Source organism: Lagenorhynchus albirostris, chromosome 20 (assembly GCF_949774975.1).
Source record: "Lagenorhynchus albirostris chromosome 20, mLagAlb1.1, whole genome shotgun sequence".
NCBI classification, from domain to species: domain Eukaryota; kingdom Metazoa; phylum Chordata; class Mammalia; order Artiodactyla; family Delphinidae; genus Lagenorhynchus; species Lagenorhynchus albirostris.
The window spans coordinates 27554063-27567831 of NC_083114.1; the positions used below are offsets into that span (position 1 = coordinate 27554063).

The 13769-nt window shown below is 44.2% G+C and overlaps 1 protein-coding gene and 1 pseudogene across 1 annotated transcript in view; both read left to right on the plus strand.

Annotated features, from left to right (window-relative positions):
- The window catches only part of LOC132511322 (phosphatidylcholine transfer protein), a 112933-nt gene extending 109722 nt beyond the window's left edge, over window positions 1-3211 (plus strand). The window contains exon 7 of the transcript XR_009537586.1: window positions 3157-3211. The gene's annotated coding sequence lies outside the window, so the exon portion shown is untranslated. The remainder of the gene's footprint in view (window positions 1-3156) is intronic.
- LOC132511323 (phosphatidylcholine transfer protein-like) overlaps window positions 1-11792 on the plus strand; it is a 28027-nt pseudogene extending 16235 nt beyond the window's left edge.
- Window positions 11793-13769: the final 1977 nt, after the last annotated feature.

Here is a 13769-nt window from a genome sequence, read left to right on the forward strand (position 1 = left end):
AGCAGCTGCAAAGCAAAGGGAGATGAGCTCGGTGCTTTGTGACCACTTAGAGGGGTGGGATAGGGAGGTTGGGAGGGAGGGAGACGCAAGAGGGAAGAGATATGGGGATATATGTATATGTATAACTGATTCACTTTGTTATAAAGCAGAAACTAACACACCATTGTAAAGCAATTATACTCCAATAAAGATATTTAAAAAAAAGAAAAGAAAAGAAAAAAAAATTAAAAGTCCCAGGCTAAAATTCAAACACTGGTATTCACATGGATTCTCGCTTTCTTACAAAAATATATTCATTTGCATAGTTTCCATGAAGGGTAAAATAGCCTCCCAAAATAGTGTCAGGGAGTGGTGAGCTTGTCTCCCACTGGAGAGCCTCCTAGAGCTCTCCTCTTGCCCTTAGGTGGTGGTTTTGATATTAAAGGCAGGGTGAAAGACCAGGCAAGAGCCATCCTCCATGTGGCCCAGTTCAGTCCCCGGCTCACCCAGGTATTGGTATGGTGTTATGTCTAAAGATCCAGAATGTCCAAATCCTTCATTCCTCAAAGTGAGTTTACCAATGGTCCCTATCTCATATTACCATTGGGTAGATGAAGTGGGATGACCCCTGTAAAGCACTCTGCCCAGGGCCTGGTATTTAGTAAGCACTCAATAAGCATTAGCTATCAGTGTTATCTTACCTAGCTCTCTGTAGTCCTTCAGGATTAAACCTGCCATCTGATTTTGGAGAGACCTCAAATATTAAATCAGATTTAGTCAGCTGTATTTCTTCTTACAGTCTTGGTACACACAGCCCAGTGGCACCTGCATCTTTGACACCTGCCATTTGGAGTGATTCTCCTCAGTGAAAAATGCTTACTTTTCATACCATCTGAGCCTGTTACTTGCCACAGAGTGTGGGAGTTGGACAGCTTCCACAATCATAGACTGGGGAGGCTTCCTGGCCCCTGAGAAATGGAAATGACCTCCTCTATGAGAAGCAAAGAAAATTCAGTGCCCACTCGAGGTGCATTTACAGGATTAGAGAGATGTGATTCATCAAGGCTGTCTTGTAGTTAGTGATGTAAATGCAGATAAACACTATAATTGAAGAGAAAGAGTACTGTTTTTCTTTTCTGCAATATTACAGGACTGAGGTCACTAAGGGCTGAAACTATATTCAGAGGGATGGGAACCAGGTCCAGAAAACTGTCTTAATTCATCCAGATAACCAAAAGTAACTCATTTGAAGTTAGGGAGATCATTATCTTTATACATAATTATCCCTTTTTCTCAGTATGTGTAGAAAATGGGGACCCACTATTCCTGAACAGAAGCTAATTGTCTCTCTCCTAAGGCATTAAAATATGTGTGGGTGTAGATGTGTGGAGTGTACAATCCCTCACTCTCTCCCCATCTGTGAGCTTGAGGGGAGGAGACAGGAATGGAGGGAGTTGTTTCTCTTGAGTCCTGCCCTTCCTATGGGGCATCCATGGCACAGCACGTAAGGGGGTCACACCTACCAGCTTGTCAGTTGCTGGTTGGAAACCCTTGGTATAAAGCCACATACTTTTAGAGCTGAAACATCTTTATGAATTCAGTTTCAATTTTACCTTCCATTTCCTGCCAGGTACTTTCATATACATCTGAGATTCCTAAACTGGGTTATGCTTATCCCTGGGTTATGCCACCTGAGTCAGGAGACCCTTGAAGCCTCTGGATCTCTAGAAAGATTCCCCATGTCTAGCCAATAAGATTCTGTTAACACATGGCAGTATGAGCACACCTAAAAGCTTCACTTTTGTTGGTTTTGTTTGCTTTTGCACTGAAATTAATCTGAGAGCCATTGGTTTAGTCTTAACAGTTGGGCCTTTAAGCAAGGTGAGGGTCAGGAATTGTTAGCTGCCATTGTATGGAGAGTAAAGTGTGTAGTGTCACCACCTCAAGCCCAGAACCCTCACAGAATAAGGCTTAACATGAAAACAGGGAAAATCTCTTGTACTTAGGAATCTAGAAAGTATATTTTTCTGAGTAAAAGAGACTAGTATGATTTGAACCTGGTGTTTCTTCCTCCTTTCATTCTTTTGTATACAAGTTGTTTACAGAAAAAAGAAGCAGCTGGTGAAAACTTCTGTCTTGGAATTGGTAAAATGGTGTGTTGGGTTTCATTATGCCCCATGTGTATCTAAAACAGTATGCTAGCTGCCTAGATGACACCCTCACATGGATGTTTAATAAGCACCTGAGACTCAACTTGCCCAAGGTAGAACTCTTGGTTACCACACATCCCAAAAATGGATCTCCCATCTACCTGGTTGTTCAGGAAAGGTTCCAAGAGTTATCTTCAATTCTTCGCTTTCTGTCTCCCCACGCCAGTCTGTCAGCATTCCTTTTGACATTACTTCTAAAATGTGTCCCTAACTCACCGACTTCTCCCCATCACTGTTGTTACCTCCCTGTCCAATCATCGTCATATCTTATCTGCACAATTGCTCTGGTCTTCTAACCCATCTCCTTGCTCCCTTATGATCTATTTTCTATAAAGCAGCAAGAATCACCTTTAAAAAAGTCATTCTCCTGTTTAAAGTCATTCATTGGTTTTCCATAGCAGTTAGAATAAATTTTTTACATCTTTATCCTGGCTTACAAAGCCCTTTGGACATGGCCTCCACTACCTCTCTGACCTCAGCCCCTACCACTCTCCCCCAACACAGTTCTCTGGACTCCCTGACTTTCTTTTCTGTGAGTAAAGCCATCCATCTACTTTAGGACCCCTTCCCAACAAGGAATGGGCTTTCCTCATCTTCCCATGGCTGGATCCTTCTAATATTTAGGCCAAACTGTTCTGATACATATTATCCCTCATAGAGGCCATTCCCGACCACCTGACAGTATTGAACCCCTGCCCTCCAAACCCAGGCACCATTTATCACATAACCCTCTTTTATCCTACTTGAATTACCTGGATAGTATTTAGTGCTGTCACCACCACCAAAGCCTAAGGCCAAATATAAGACCCATGAGAGCAGTAGTCTCATCTGTTTTTTCACCATTGTGTCACCAAAACCACAGAGGAGGTGCTCAATAGTGGTGCTGCGTGAACAGCTGTTTCTTCATATGCTGTGTAATCTCAGCTTGGGAATCAATGGATTGTTTCTGCCTGCTCTGTTTTTACAGCCAACTGGACATTATAAGGCCTTTGGTGTTCTGGATGATTTCCCACCGGATCTACTTGCAGATGTCTCTATGGACTTCAACTATAGAAAAGAGTGGGACGAATTTGTTAAAGGTGAGTGACACCTACAATTTTTAAAATCAGTTATAGAGTAGAATCTATTGGTATTTACTCTAGCCAATAGAAAGCAATAGGCTTAATTTCTACAGTGTTACATTTCATTTTAAATTTTGGCTTAAATATCTGGAGTTCTGGGCTGAAATGTGACTTGCTCCTTGCATATTCTTAGATTTACTCACCAGTTTGCTCTGAGGGCTACTTAGCTCTTACTGTAAGTTCATTGTCATCTCATGCACCTGGGTGGCCATGGAAGTCTTCTTAGAGGAGGTGGTGTCCAAACTTTGTTTTAGAAGTTGAATCAGAATTTTACAGACTTGACACATGTGGGGAGGTGAGAGGGTGAGAGGGTGAGTGGTATAAGGACATTCCAGACCCAGGGAACAATATGACTAAAGTGTGGAAGGCATGAAACAACATGGAATGTTAAAAAACTGTGATCAGGGGCTTCCCTAGTGGCGCAGTGGTTGAGAGTCCGCCTGCCGATGCAGGGGACACAGGTTCGTGCCCCGGTCTGGGATGATCCCACATGCCGCGGAGTGGCTAGGCCTGTAAGCCGTGGCCACTGAGCCTGTGCATCCGGAGTCTGTGCTCCGCAACGGGAGAGGCCACAACAGTGAGAGGCCCGCATACCGCAAAAAAAAAAAAAAAAAAACATAAAAAAACAAAAGAAACAAAAAAACTGTGATCAGTTTGGTGCTGTTGAGTTGCTGGGGTAGCAGAATCTGGAACTAGAGTGGGAGGAGGGTCCAGAGCCCCAAGGGCCTAGGCTGGCCACCTCGCTACGCTTCTTAGATTTTCACTAGAAGTGAGGGAGAGTTATGAGAGGCATTAGATAGGGGCTCTTCCTGCCACTTAGAGTGGGGAGTGGCCTCTGCCATCCCAGTCACAGCGGGATAGATACGCAGCAGCTAGTCCAGGGACACAGAAACTCTGACAGACCCTTGCTGTGGTCGGGCCTCTTGGTTGCAAGGAACCAAGCACTAACAAATTCCAGTGTAAGAAAAGGAAAAAGTGTTTTTGGTTCATGACACTGAACATCCATGGGTGTCTGGCTTCCAGGACAGCTGCATCCAATACTTCATTTCCAGCTTGACTCTGTTTTCTTCTGTGTTGACCTCATTCTCAGGCAGATTCTTGTGTCATGGCAGAGATGCCATTGCAGGCTTACATTCTAACCATGTACATAACCCCAGAGGAATAGGAACTTTCCTACTGATGCAGCCAGAGTACCAAGGTTGGCTTTCGTAGCCTCAACATGGATCATATATTTACTTCCTGGGGACGTTTATCATGGTTCTGGGTCACTTAGTGTTTTCAAATACCCTTCCTATCTAGAGGGAATTGTGATGCCACCTATTCAAGGGAGAAGCCAGACATTCTCTGTCCACCTCCCTAGCAGCCAGGTTCAGTCGTGTGCTGTAGACATTGGCAGAGCCTCTAATGTGTGGTACTTGGCATCAGCAGTCCACACTATGGAGTACGGTCCAGAGACAGCAGTAGTTTGGCTTCTCTGGAGCCATCCTGAGGTTCTAACCTAACTCTGGTCCTCCTAGATCTTCTGCAAGCTACCTGAGAGCCTTTACTAAACCACTTTTTGGGCTAAACTTGCTAGAGTGGCAAGCCAAGTGTGTCTACAAGTGCCTTCCCTAAACTAATCACTGTGGCCATGTCTGGCTCAATTTCCCAGCCCTGAAATTAATGCTGAGTCAGTCCTGCATAAACCACATAGTGGAGAAGTAGGCGAAGGGTGATGCCTTGGAGAAGAATGAGATGCTGGTCCAAGAAGGGGAGAGTCAAAGCTGAGCAAGAGAAAGCAACAGATGTCCACTCCTTCCCTTCCTTTCAAAGACATCTTCAGCCTCTTGTACCAATGGGCTGGCAAGCTCTTTACCCCGTGGTCTGCTTCTAATAGACTTTTTTTTTCAAAAGCTAAATTAATTAACACATTTCCACAGTCAACATCTCCTTAAGGGACTCTCTTGGTTACTTCAGCAGCCTTAGCTTGGCTCCTTCCCTAAATGGTTAGTTATAAGCTTCCCACACAGCTTGGGGACAGAGGCTGCGCACTTCTTAGAATTTCTTTGCTATCACCCTTTGAGAGCTAATGTTATTTGCATTCAATAGGATGGTGGATATTAAGGAGATTTGGTCCCTATAGCTGTGATATAATGTAACATGGGAGAAAGGCAAGAAACTTAGGATTAGCATGGTTAAGCCACTTTCTAGCTGTTTAGGAAGGACACTGCCTTCTCTGGAATATTTTTTTCCCAACTGAACACACTAGGCTGGGTGGCTCAGTCTCAGGACACCTGTAATATATAGAGAAGTCTAAAGAGGGGCAAAAGGGCACAACAATAGTAATATATAGAGAAGTCTAAAGAGGGGCATAAGGACACAACAGTAAAACTACTGGTACTCTAGTGACATCTGGTGGTTTCTCTGATTTTTAAACCTGAAAATTTATTTTTTAATGCCTAATTTTATTTCACTGCAGTTAACTTGAGAGTGTTGTTTGTGCTATCTGATGAACAACTTTTGTTGGGTTCTTTTATTTTTACTGTGTTTTTATATCTGCTAGACACTGTCCCTGGGCAACAAGTTTTCAGTGGTAATGAATCTGTCTTTTTCTAGAATTCTGTGCCTTATAAGTCAGTGGTTTATCATTCTCTATGAGATCATCATATCAAAGCTTCTTGTTAATTGAAGCCACATAGGTTTCCAGATGCAGTAACTTCTTTTGTTCTCCTTAGAACTTTATGAAAGAGAATGCAGCAGAGAGGCAGTGGTCTACTGGGAAGTGGAGAGCCCTTCTCCCAAGTTCAACAGAGATGTATCCTTTCCAGAGAGGCACCATTACTCAGCTTTCAAAGTGTTTCTGTGCCCTGTGACCATCACCCAATGGTGGTATGTCCAGCAGGTGTGGACAATATCGTCTTTGACTCTTGCAGAGGCATCTGCTAACAGCTGTTGCTTCCTGTGTGGCTTTCAGAGACCTCAGAGTGTGATTTCCACGTGCAGCATCTGTAATTGTGGTCATGGGAAGGCAGATAATACCTTCCTGAGAAGTTTTCTAGGGATTGAAATTGTTGGGACACAGAATTGGGGACCTGAAAGCAACTTTTCATAAAGAGTATTCAATACACTCTCTCAATCTATAGTGGAGGAAGTAGGAACCCAGAGATGCAATGTGACAGAGGCTCACACTCAGGTGGTTAGCAGCAGACTGGGGGCTGGGACTCAGGCTCCACATTTCCAGCTCCCTCCACCTTCCCTCCTCCTCAAATATTGGATCTGGACACTGTGTGTATGTGTCTTCCCCTCAGTTTCCTTGATTACAATATGAAGCAGTTGAATGGATGTGAGGAGTCTTAGCTGACACTCCAAGGCTCTATGAGGCCCCCTTAGGGCCAGCCTGGGGTTGTTTGATGGACATTTGCTGGGGGGGCAGATGGGGTAGAGTATAGGCAGGGACCAGTGAGATTTCCACTCCACTGTTCTCTTCAATCTTAGCGTCTGAATGTTCTACACACTGAATTTCCATAAAGGATCCTTTTAACAAAGGGTCTGTGGAATTAAAAAAGAAAAGCTTGGAAACCACTGAACTGGAGGATCACTGGAATCTTTTCTAGCTCTAATATTCTGTAAGCCTGTATGTTCCTAAATAATTGTTCTTTAGATAGAGAAGGGGCATGGGGGTGGTTTGTGGGTATTATTTCTGTGTGTTTTGTGTGTATGTGTCTACCCTGGCTCAGCTAGATTACAGACTCCATAAGGGATTATTCTTGGCCAAGTTCCCACAGACTGCTAGATACAGGTGGTAGGTAATTCAAGATTGTGGTAGATTTTATGTGGTTTTCTCTCCTCCTTCCAACAACTGTGCAGGGTAGGAGCCATCATCCCTATCAGTCAGGGAAGGAAACTGAGGCAAAGGGAAGTTCAGAGCCCTGCTCAGGTTCTCATCAGGTTCTCACCACTAGTGGGCGGCAGAGGGAGGCCTGGGCCCAGGTCCAGCTGTAACCAGAGTAGGTGATCTGGACCAGGGCAACACCACTCTCTGACCTCACAGGGACACTCCTTGGGGGTGTTCTCAGTAGATACTTGGGTCTGCTTGAAGTCTATTTCATTAGCTTTCCAATGCCACACAATCCCATAATGAGTTTCTTAGTCTTTGTATATACACATATGTCACATATATGCACAATAGACTATCTGTAGTTCCTGGGGGAATGGCAGCCCACCGTGGGTGCTGTAGAGGCTCCGAGCTGGCCTGGGGCTGTGGTTGCGGCTATTGTAGTAAGTGTAACTGTGTTAAACTTAGAGTGAGTTTTTGGATTATTTTAGGCTTTAATTCCTTCTATTGTGGAATCTAAAATTCTGCCATTGAAAAGTTTAATGAACACATTAAAGAGCTGAGCCCTGTACAGCCGTGAAAGTCTCACCAGGTTTTGGAGCCTGATCTGAGTTCAAATTCAGGTTCCATCACTTCAGCTGGGTTATGGGACCTTTGGCAAGTTTCTTTACTTCTCAGAGCCTCAATTTTGTCATCTGTAAGATGGAGATACTTAATGGAGGATTCACAGGGACTTTCTCAGGATCAATACTGATGCTGCATGTTAAACACATGATGTATGTACATGGTAAGGGCTCAGTAAGTGGTGACTCCTGTTGTTTCTCAGGATCGAATTATCTTCCCTATAGTAGTACCATAGACATAGTGGTCATTCTGTGAGTATTTATTGAGATGAAATGGCTTTGTTATTCTTGGTGACCCAGAACAAGTAAGGATCTCTGCCTACTAAATATTCAGGTATTCATGTGTCTTCCTGTGATCTCCAGGTGTAAGTAACCTTGCCTGACCATCCTCTGTGCATAGAGGTCAGTGACTGGGGCTTAGGGGGAGGACAGAGAGAAATGGCCCCATTGGGGCAGTGTGACGCCCCCTTCCCTGGGTAAGGACTGAGTCCCAGAAGAGTTGAGTAACTTACCCAGGATCACACAGCTGATAAGTTACCAATCCTCTGAAATCTCATTGCCATCTTGGAGAAAGGAGAAGTGGGTTCCCCACATAACTAAAAGCAGCAAGGAACCATTCACAGTTGGGTAACACATGCTCTCAAATGAGAACACCAGGTGGGAGGAGCCACAGTTTTGCAGAGCAAGTAGGCAGACAGGGCAGGAAGTGAAGTAACAGTGCAAGGGAGCAAATGCCAAGTGGAGGAACAGAATCATTTCCCTTTGCTTCTGGCTTGTGGGCTTTCCTTCTGCCCATCTGAGATGCTGGCCTCAATGTCATGCCTTAACTGGCGGTGTGGTACGTTTATGTGCATCAGTGGCGGGAGCTGGACTTTAAGGGTAGAAGATCCATGTGACCCTGGCCCAGAGCACCTCCATGCCGTAGTTTTCAGAGAAGTTGTGCGTGATCCAGGTGAGGCAGTTCAAACAGAGGCTGGCGATCCAGAGCAATGGCAAGAGGGGGAGCAAAGGTAAAAAGGGGGCACGTGTTGGCGCACCAGCCAGGACCACCCATGTGAAGGCCAGGCTGACTGCAAGGCACATAAAATGCAGGATGCTTTATTCCCTGAGGTCAGGGACTGGGCACGGGTGCAAAAAAGCAAGGGAGACTCAATTTACCCCAGAAGCTTGGCTACAATGCAAGGTGGATGTTTAAATCTGATCAATTCATTCTTTATTGACTCTTGCATTGTTCAGGTGAAATCAGAACATCCAAGTGAACTAGAAGGTTTAGAAACTCAGTTCAGGCTGGTCCTGTCCATGCACATGCTGGCCAAGGTGGGGCAGGAGGGCTGGTGGGACCATCTCTGAGGAGGCAGCTCCTGCTCAGCAAAAACCCAGGAACTCAGAAACTGCCTGCCTTGAGTTCCAGCCTCTGGAGAGAGGCTGGGAGGGGTCCATGTGGCCACCTGCTGGACTGGAATCAGTGTGGCCTTAAGGCTGCAGCAAAATCTGACCTTAGTTGTGACGTGTGTTAGATCTGCCACCTTGGGCTTGTCACCCCACTCTTCTGAGTCTCCATTTTATCATTTATAAACTGGGGTTCAATTTCATCAACTCCTTAGGATTGAGATGATTAATGAGAGAAATAATTAAATGAGAGATATATCCAAGTGTCTAGTACTTGTCAGGCATTTAATAAATAGCAGTAGAATGTGCCTTGGCTGTTTTCCAAAATGTTTATATGTAAGTCTCCCATAAGGCAAGGCAGACGGGCGAGTTCACTTGAATTCCGTGTTACCTCCCTCCTTACTTTCTGGGCCTGGATATAAAGATGGAAGGTTTGCAGTGTTTGTACTGTATCTTTCTAATATTTTTCTTCCTTCTGAATTGTCCTTCTTTTCCTTCTCTAGTTTTCATGTATTACCTTGATAACCTGGATTGCCCAGTTCCGAACTGGCTCTTTAAGTGGGCTGCCAAGGTGAGATCCCAGGAGGCAGGAGGGGAAGTGTGTTTGACCAATGTTGACTTAATCTGCGGGGCTGTCAGCCTGAAGAGATGCACTGTCTTAGGCTTCATGATGCAATTTTATGAAGCTACTCTGTTGAGTGACTATGGTTAGGACTGGGATTGCCAATACCCTGCACAGAGGCTGGGACAAAAGACAAATAATCTTTAGGAGGAATGCCAGCCCCTCCTTGCTTTGCCCCAAGACTCTACCAGGATCACTCTTTGGAACCTCCAGAGCAGTGGTACTCAGATCACTAGGGACTGCCAATGACCTGGAATCATGGCGACCATTCCATCTGCTTTGTAAGGTCCTACTTACAAAGAAGGCTCACCAGTTTCCTGGGAGAGTGGAAAAGCACATAGGCTTTGAGTCAAACATCATATATTGAATCCTGGCCCTGCTTCTAACTGGGTAATCTAGGGAAGCCATCAATTTCTTCCCTTTTAAAAATGGAGATGGATATTGTCACCCTGTAGAGAAGGAGTAAATAGAACTATGTTTGGGGAAAGTCTTGGGCAATGTTCAACACTGATTAAAGGATGGTGTATCCTGCCCCTTGCCCCCAGTCCTTACCATTTTCTAAATCTGTAAAGCAAGTCCTTTCTCTCATTTCTTTGGAAGAATCCCACAGCCCAAGCCAATCTCATTTCCTGTTTTTAATTTTTTCTTTTCCAAAAATGGTGTCTTAAAAATATCTTAGATTTTTACTAGCAAAAGCCAAAATATACAACAAGGTCTTATAACAGTGGTCCCTACCATCCAGCCTTACCTGTGCCCTGCATCTTACCTTTTGTCACTATCTATAGCAACATTCTGTTGAAATCTTGTCAGGGGCCCTATTGTCATATGTATTATTCCCAAAGCCATCTTCCTTTACATTTGCCACATCCCAAAGAATCAGGAGTAATCACTGTGAGGACATAGAAGTGCCAGTCTTCTTTCCTTTGCAGAAAGGAGTTCCTACCTACTTGAAAAACATGGTGAATACCTGTGATAACTATCCCAGGAGATCCTAAGAGAGAAAATTGGGAGCTCTGTGTCCATGGAATGATGTCTCCGGAAGTGCCACAACTACCGATGCTCAGCCTGCCTTTCCCTTTTCAGTCCTCAGAGACCTGCTTCACACTCTCCATCACCTTATCCCCAAGCATGTTTGCCTGACTCCTGCCTTCCTTTCCCACTCTCCCCACCCCAGGACCCACTGCCTTCTTCCAATGTTGAATGTGGCTCAAATTAGGGAAACTTTGCTTGTTTATTTTTATTTTTTTTAATTTATTTATTTATTTATTTTTGGCTGTGTTGGGTCTTCGTTTCTGTGCGAGGGCTTTCTCTAGTTGCGGCAAGCGGGGGGCCACTCTTCATCGCGGTGCGCGGGCCTCTCGCTGTCACGACCTCTCCCGTTGCGGAGCACAGGCTCCAGACGCGCAGGCTCAGTAGCTGTGGCGCACGGGCTTAGTTGCTCCGCGGCATGTGGGATCGTCCCAGAACAGGGCTCGAACCCGTGTCCCCTGCATTGGCAGGCGGACTCTCAACCGCTACACCACCAGGGAATCCCTGCTTGTTTATTTTTAAAAAAGGGAGTCCTCAGTAGGGAAAAAAGTCATTTCATTGTGCCATTCTTGGGGGGTCATGTGTGGAGGACTGGCAACACCACCTAAGACTGACTGATCCCAGCAAGCTGGCTCCTTCCCGCATGTGAGTTCTTGTAACCCAGGAGGGTGATTCCCTGCTGAAGTTGCTTTGCCTTCAGAGCTGACTCTCAGTGCACCCAGACTTGGAAGACTCATGTCCATTTGCCTTATGCTTTGCTGACTTGATTTGCATGATTTGAGGTGATAATCCACTGTCTCTCCCCATTCCTATTTGTGGAGGATCATGAGTTGTTTTGATATGAAACTATTTTGAAAAACATTGCAGGCCTGACCAAGCACACAGTGTGATAACATTTTTTTCTCATTATCCATGTCTGGGTTTTTCTTTTTCCATATGCCCCTGGGGAAGGCTGTCCATACCCCACTAGCTCAGCATTTTACTGGACACTGAGGCATCAAGATAGCTCTGGCAGTTACCAGAAGCAAATAAAATATTACTTTTTATTCAAAAGATAACAACTGAGTTTTACTTCAGTAACAGGTATGCATGTTTTTTTTTTTTTTTTACTTGTTTAGTTCTCTCCTGTTAGAATCTTTGTCTACATGGGGTCTGGCAGTCATCATGGGCTTGTTCTAGGTTCTCCATGTTCAAATTATTGCTAATCATTCCTGGCTATTCTTACTCTAAAAAATGATTCAAGGAGGAAAATTGTTCACCAGTAGTCACCTCAGCTGACATGTTGATGCCTGTGCTCTCCTGTGGCTGCTTTGCTCCCACCAGCACCTGAGGTGGCCAAGTTTGGTGAGAGCAGAGATGGGATGCAGCCCTAGACAGTGGAATCTCAAGGTGTTACTCATGGACGTGAACATAAAAAGGAATCTCAGGCTCACTTACATGCAAGGCCAGGTGTAGAGTAGTCTCAGGTAGAGAATGGTACAGGTGCTTAAATTGACATTAGGAATCACCGCTGTTCTTCTTCAAGTTATCTTTGGTATTAGGCTGTGTTTGATTGCAGGATGGCAGCTAAGAGAAGAAAGTAGGCCTGCATCTTCCCAGGTTCATGCCAAGTCAAAAAAAGACAGCATTTCTTTCCAGTTGATCCCAAACTATCCCATGGTTCCCTCAAAACCATGTGGCAATCCCTGCCCCAGTCATTGTGATCACATGTATAGAATTATGCAAAAAAGTGAACACTTCATAAATTTATCATTAAAATATCACTATCAGTAATATAGCTGGAATTTTAGGTAAACTAAATCTAAATGTCTCATGTAATAAAGGTCATGTTGACATTTTATGTATAGAGTCATTGAAACACAAGCACTAGAATTATAGTCTTTGAGCAAAGAACCAACATAAAATAATGTCATGCAAACCATACCTTTAAACACTGTTTGATAATCTGCTAAGAACACTGAGAATAATAAGAATTCTGAGTTTTTAGCTAAGGCAGTTTACAAAGTCATGTAGCTTGCTATAATTAGTAGAGTTAAGACCCTTTCACATTCACGCTTGCTAATTTGGAGAAAATAATCCTATACAGCATTGATATATGAGATTACCTGGGAAACTGAGAACCCATGAGTCAATAGTAAATGCCAGAGGTCCAAAAAACATAGAACTGTTACTTTGGAGGTTGTGCTGAATTCTTCAAGGTCTGCTTCTCCACAGGGGCTGAAAGTATCATTGGAATTTGAAAGGTATAAATATATTATCATTATTCTAGCACTTTGTTTCACTTATTTCCCTATGTCTGTCTCTCTGAATAGACAATAAGATCTTTGTGGATAGAAACCCTTCTTTCACTTTTATTACTGCCCCCTAAGGGAATGTATCTTAGGCACTCAAATGAGTGCCTTTAATGATTTGGAGAAGATTGACCAAATGACACACACCCAGAAGGCTCAACCCATCCAAATATAGAGGTTTGAATTCATTACATTAAATATTACTTTAGTGTTTAATAACTTAATTCAATCCAAATTATTTCCCCAAGTCATTTTAGGGGTTCAGGATTCCTCAGGTTCCCATTGGTCTTTCCATGAGAGCACCAGGTCCTTTGTTTGTTAAGGGGTGGCTTTGCTGGTGTGGCTATGGGTTATACTTCCGTGTTATGGAAATGGCAGTCTGACTGAGTTCCGCTGTGATTAGTCAGGATTTCAAGATTTTCATGATGAAGGTAGCATTACTGTTAGTGCTAACTTTTTCCACAGGCAAATTATTCACGCTGCATAACAGTTCAAAGTTAATGACAACCTTGGAACTGAGGAATTCCAGCAGAGGGTCACGTCCTTGAAAATGTCCCTATTTCACAGTGAGGCTCCTGGCCTGGCTCCCTGGCTGAGATTCCTCACCCAGAATCCCCACCTCTACCGTCTGCCCTTCAATCCTCCTGCTTCCCAGCTGGGTTTGAAAGAGAAAGAAAGCAGGCAGAGCCCA